General features: G+C 44.4%; 1 protein-coding gene across 1 annotated transcript in view; it reads right to left on the reverse strand.

Moving 5' to 3' along the window:
- LOC109527158 (SPRY domain-containing SOCS box protein 4-like) overlaps positions 1–6,331 on the reverse strand; it is a 93,379-nt gene extending 87,048 nt beyond the window's left edge. Inside the window, exon 1 of the mRNA XM_019888895.1 lies at positions 6,141–6,331. The gene's annotated coding sequence lies outside the window, so the exon portion shown is untranslated. The remainder of the gene's footprint in view (positions 1–6,140) is intronic.
- Positions 6,332–6,678: the final 347 nt, after the last annotated feature.

Here is a 6,678-nt window from a genome sequence, read left to right on the forward strand (position 1 = left end):
CGCCTAAGAGAGACCAAAATTCTATTTTTCCCATTTGCACTGTGAGGTTGCATCGAGAACAGATTAAACTGAAGCTAGGTTCCTCTTCACAATACTGTATAGGAAGTGTTTTGTCTGTGGCCACAATGATCAAACACCTGCTCCCCCGACAAACATGAAACGCAAAAGCCATCACTGCGATGTCATGAAAGCCGTGGACATCCATCAAAGAGAGGGGGAAGGCAGATTCAACACACACACACACACACACACACACGCGCACGCACACACACGCACACGCACACGCACACACGCACGCACACACACGCACGCACACACACACACACACACACACACACACACACACACACACACAAACTTTTCGGCCAAAGATCGACTTTTGAAGCGACCAACTTCCCACGAACGACCCGATCGCGCAGGAGCAAGCAACACACACGCACACGCACGCGCACGCACACACACGCACACACACACACACACACACACACACACAACCAAAGAAGCAAGAGGCACTGTCATCATTTCAATATTAATGGGCTCACTTTGCAGGAAACGCATGCTGATTCACACATGCCATCCGACCGGAAGCAACGTCACAAAGGATGATTGTGACTGTCCGTGGAACAAGAGTGGCCATGAAAATCTGGATTGAGAGCAGAAGTCTGTGCCTTTAGACAGCAGGACGTTTGTGGAAAACCTGCTCCAACCTGACTTAGCACACATCACACATGCTGAGGACTGAGCAGTGACAACCTGGACAACCTGAAACACTGACTAAGCACAAATACGCAACGTCTTCCCCAGAAAGAGGACGCCAATATTGCCACTCAAAATACAACGGAGGAAGTATGCTCCTAATACCAGGAATTGCAAGATTACTTAAACTTGCTCTGTCACTGCAACGAGTCGACTGCTTCAGCACTCAAGCCTACACATGAGTCCCGTACCTCATTTGCGCTTCGTGGCAGTGAGCAAAAGAACAGACACAACACTCGCAAACCAAAACAGTAGAAATCCATTCCCGTTCCATTTGACGATATAAGTTGATGTACACACATTTATATGGTCATTATTTAGAGGACCTAAACCCAACCTCCTGTTCCTGGACGCTGGTGGCCGTTCATTTTCTTTGTATCGAGAATCAATCTATCCCTGAGGAAATATTCAATATTCAATTTATCTATTTGGTCTACACGAGCTTTTTATAGTTTTGTTACCATGACTGGGCTGATGGGGCAGGTGTCGAGAGGGGACTGCCGCTTGCAATTTGAAAATGAGCGTATGACAATACTCAAAAGCAACGCTGTCAAAAATCAATCATCAATAGAATCAACAACTAGGTTAATCATCGTTTACAGCCATTATTTCACTCAAAAGAGTACAAATGCTCAAAGTTCCACCCCTTGACAGTAATTATTCTGGCATTTCTGTTGAAAGCAGACTGGTTACCTTTTTTGATAAATCAAAATAAGACATTGGCAAACATCTGCTTTTACTTTGGAAAATAATCAGCAAAACAGTAACTGAGCCACTCTCAAAAACACTTGATAAGTATAACATCAACTCTTCTCACATAATACAGCTTAATTGTTGTTGTTGTTGTTGTTGTTGTTGTCGTGTGAGTAATTGACACTGCCCGCAAACTAGATGTCACAACTGGTGACAAACCAAAGCATGAAGCTCCTCAACTGACTTGAGCATAGTTCACGGGATGGCAGCAAAGAAATACCGCATGTTGCAGCACATGGTACAATGACATTGAAAAAGAAAAACAATTGATTCAAAATCTGATAGAGTTCTATTAACATTGAACGCTGTTTCAAGCGTACCCTCTGGAAGTTTCCTAAATGATGGTGTCTAAGTCCTGCAGGCAGCTAAGTGGAAAGGCAATTGAAGCACTTGAGCGGCGAGGATGAGGATTGGAAAAAAATGAACCTTGAATGAATTACCGAGAAAGAGATGTTTTGCTTTGTTTTGTCCACCGCCCCCCCCCCCAAAAAAAATGAAGACAAATATTGTTAAATGAGGTGGGGTTGTGGGGGTGTGTAGAATAGTGAAAAAGGAGCTGACGAGCAGCTGATCTACCGTACTGACCAGCTGATTTGATCGTGTAGACAGACAAATGACTCCTTGTCACAAATTTAACACTCACCCTCCATCTTTCAGTCGCCCCCCCCACACCCCATCTTGACAGGCTATCTATCAAGTAGAACACACACACACACACACACACACACACACACACACACACACACACACACACACACACACACACTCATGGGTGTGGTTGATTCCCAATCTCTTGATTCAGATTCTGCTTTCAATTTAATCCCACTCTCACCATTTTGTCCACATGTTCCGAATCTTGGTCCTCTTTTGCGCTCAATGGCTATCCGGTCTTCTACACTCCCCCCCCCCCCTTTGCTGCCTTCCCTCTTTTACTTGTCCTTGTCACCTTCCCCATCTCGTACAGAATGTGGAGTAAATGTCAAGATAGCCGCAGAGGAAACTGATCACTTATAGCAGCGCAAGAACACATTTCCATCCTTGAAAAGTGCATTGTGCAAATATGTTTACAAATCCAAAGGGTCAGAGTGTTGCACTGATTTGAACACTAAGAGTGTGCATTTATTACGCTCAACCCTGCGCATGGTGACGAAAACAAGGCGGAGGCAACATCAGTCATGCAAGGTACAAACCACATCCTCATCATGCTCTACTGTTGAAAGACCTCTGATCTAAACACAATAGGGGTGTTCACACGGCACACATTTACATCGGTGATGTATTTTGTTGCGATATATCTTACACCGGTGTAAATTTTGTGGAGCGTTCACACATATAAAGGCGCTTACTAAAGAGAAGCGTGTTAACCCCTGTGCAGCCCCACTTGCGTTCACACGGCAGTTTCTGCGGCCGTGCAATACAATACAGTAATAATACGGAAATAAAACATGAGCATGCGTAAAGTGTACTTCCTTTTCCCTGCCTTGTTTGTGACATATCGAAAAACCATGGTTTATACTTCTCCAGACAAATCAACGCTGTGGTCTATCAGACAGCGTAAAAGGGTGAGAGAGAGAAAGGAAAGGTGGCGGAAGTACAACAGAGCACGAAAGCAACGCATTCTACACGAATGTAATCAACTCTTCTCCCGCGTAGCGAGTCCAGCCCTGTAGCGTTCACACGTCTCATTTTATATCGGTGCTGCCCCGCAAACTAGCATTTACTCCGGAGTAAATTTTTAAACCACCTCCTGAGCAGGGTTAAATTTGCTCCGGTTTAAGCTGTTTTCAGGGTGTACACCGGTATAACTTTGTACATGTGAACGCTCTACGGGGGGCAGCCCCCGGTGCTACACCGGAGTAAAAGTTGCCGTGTGAACACCCCTATTGTTGGTCAATGTACACACAGTCAACTTAACATTTTGGATTAACTCAAACAACGGTGAATGAATAGATATATAGTACAAACAGGACAAACAGGAGATTGTCATGATGCTGCGCACGTACATGTCATACTAATGTTGTAAAGAGCAATCATAATTCTCCACAGTAAAATCTGAGTCCCCCCCCCCCCCACCAAAAACAAATCCTACAAATTCATAACACTATCCACCCATCCATTTTCTGATGCGCTTATCCTCACAAGGGTCGGGGGGAGTACAAATGTCTATCCCGGCTGTGTTCGGGCAGTAGGCAGGGTACACCCTGAATCAGTTCCCAGCCAATTGCAGGGTACACAGACGAACAATCATCTCCGCTCACACTCACACCTGGGGACAATTTAGAGTGTTCCATTAACCTTCAGTGCAGGTTTTTGGAATGTGGGAGGAAACCCACGCAGGCACGGGGAGAACATTTTTAGAGGCAAGTCTTTCCCCGATGATGTCCATGAATTAACCACAGGAAATTTGGTTTTGCATTATTAGCCTGTGTATGCAACCAAGTTTTTACAAGTTCCCATAGTGTTGTGCCGCAACATGTCAGCCAGTGCTGAGGTCCACCTAAAGAGATGCAGCGGAAATAACAGCAAACGGAAGGAGAAAATTTACTCAACTGAGCGCCAGTAAGTGTAAGTCGTCCTTCGAACGGAACAGAGGGAATAATGTCAGTGACTATTGCTGTGTGCTGTGTTTGCATGTGTTGCTGTCAGTGTGTGTTAAAAATAGCAGTTGTTTGAAGCTTTATAACTGGAAGAATTCCTGATCATTCCTCCACTCTCAGCACAAAGGCCTCCCAATGCAAGAAAACAACTGTGTCCTCACTCTTCTACGTCACTAACTGAGGAACCACCTCCATACTATCCCTGCACACTAAACACATGGCCATTTTCTCCGATGCACCGAAGTTGCCTAGTGACAACAATTGTTCATTATTTAAGTGTGGTAAAAATGAGTGTTTGACTGTGAGACGTTTATGATATGTGTGTGTTGTTGTGTTGTTAATTCATCATGTCGTTTTTGCTGCGCAATGTTATTTCCAAATGTCTTTGAACACATCATGCGACTCACGGGATGGGAGTGGGGATCACGAGAGCGGTCGGGAGAGTGGTATGCAACTGAGAGAGGAGTTAGTCCGTGTGTACACTTTGCCTGAGGCAGTCGTTGCTCTGTTTTGGCGTCGGCTGTGGTCACAGTAGCCGTGTTTGCGATTTACAATCAAAGGTGAGATAAACAAGTAACCTTCTGACGTAGTAGCTGGTGCGTGCAGCAGCCAGCTTTAGGACAATGTCATGAATAACTGTGGAAAGTTTAAAAACTAGCATAATATCACCCTGTGAAGAGATGTTTGCGTCATTGTGCTTGTTAAATACAGTTGCAAAAGAAGGGAGCCATCGATCACAGCATGCAAAATGTTGTCAGACGTCAGTGACTACTGAACACTTTGATTGGCTGTTAGCAAGCAAATCAGTGCATGAGATAGAAATAGACTATGTGATAGTACACAAAAGCAGAGCAACAGCAAAGGAAATGGCATGATCTCATAAACTATCTTCAGCAAGACATTGCTTTTCACTTAGACTTGTTCCTGCTTGTATTCTGAGTGTGTTGGGTCTGCATATCTGTGGATTTTACTTCATGAAACAGACGACACGATGGTCAACTGCGGAGTACGTCCGCCTCACAGTGCAAAGGTGGAGGTTTCAATTCCGGCTCCAGTCTTCCTGTGTGGAGTTTGCATGTTCTCCATGTGCCTGCACGGGTTTCCTCCCACTACCCAAAAACATATATGGCAGGCACACGGAACACTCTAAATTGTCCCTAGATATGATTGTGAGTGCAAATGGCTGTTCGTCTGTGTGCCCTGCGATTGGCTGGCAACCAGTTCAGGGTGAAACCCACCTACTGCCCAAAGACAGCTGCGATAGGCTCCAGCACGCCCGCGACCCTCGTGACGATAAGTGGATTAGAAAATTGATGGATGGATGGATACTTCAAGAAACCCTGACTTGTGGGCAGTATGATAAACATATTCGAGAATGTCTTACAAGAATGTGAAAAGTGTATGTGCCCACGTATTGGTGTTGCATCAACCTGCCCCCCCCCCCCACTGCTAAATGTCTGGCTACGCCCCTGAGAATGAACAGCCATCATGTAAGGTCCCTTACATTATGCGTGATCCCATAGCAATATTCAAACATCTGTATTTACAAGTGTTTTAGAAATCACATATTTAATAACATTAGAAAAACAAAATACACCAATCAGGAAAGTGCAGTTCAATTCCAACAACAAATTGTTAAATCAACACCTCCGTAGTAGGAGTAGTGAGAAGAACAGTGTATTGTTTGTGTGCCTTTTCTGTTATTTGAACAGGTGACTCTAAGGAGCACATTGAAAAATACAGCAGATGTTTGCTTATCACCTTGGGATTCACAAACACACCAAAGAAGGTGGACCCCTTTGGGGCTTTGCTCTTGTCCCTGAAGTAAAAATGTTTCCCAGTTTTGCTTCATTAAACTTTAGCTCTGGGACACTTTTGGTGGCATGAGAAGAGAGGAAAATCATTTCTCTCGTAAAATAAAAGCAGAAACTACAAGAGTGTGTGTCTCTTTTATCACCATTGACTTATAAACATCAACAAAACAAAACGATCAACTACACAACGGTACTCATCAGTGTAAACACAAACACTCACCGCACGGAAGAAACTCAACGCGCTCAAAACGTCACTTTTCGGCGGCTCAAAAAACACACAAAAAAAAAACAAGGCTTGTCCTCGCCGTTAATGGCCACGATGCTATTCCGGCGGTGTTCCGAACAAGCGGCCGAGTACCTTGCCTCTTTGTTGCAGTTCAATGGTAGCTGGTCGAAGCCAAACCCCGACGTTGTAGGGCCATAAACTCAGCAACTAGCGCTGTGATTGGTCGCGTCCACCGCGTCACCGCTTACGTTATTGGCCGAAGGTATGATGTTATGTTTACGGATCCTTTAGAAAGTCCGCCAAATTGAAAAATTCTAATGTATGCAGTCAATCAAAGCATGCTGATACTTCTACTTTAAGGGTAGAGGCAGGTACATCGTTTTTTTTTTTAATTTAAAACAAAACATGACGTAAGTATTAGAAGATACAAATTGCCATATAGTACAATCGCTCAAATTGTTAGCGCATTTACACATTCCTGTCGTCCAGTTTTAACACCTAAGCGGAGAAGTGAGAAGAGTAGCCACAAATG

The sequence above is a fragment of the Hippocampus comes genome, unplaced genomic scaffold (assembly GCF_001891065.2).
Source record: "Hippocampus comes isolate QL1 unplaced genomic scaffold, H_comes_QL1_v1.1 scaffold228, whole genome shotgun sequence".
NCBI classification, from domain to species: Eukaryota; Metazoa; Chordata; class Actinopteri; order Syngnathiformes; family Syngnathidae; genus Hippocampus; species Hippocampus comes.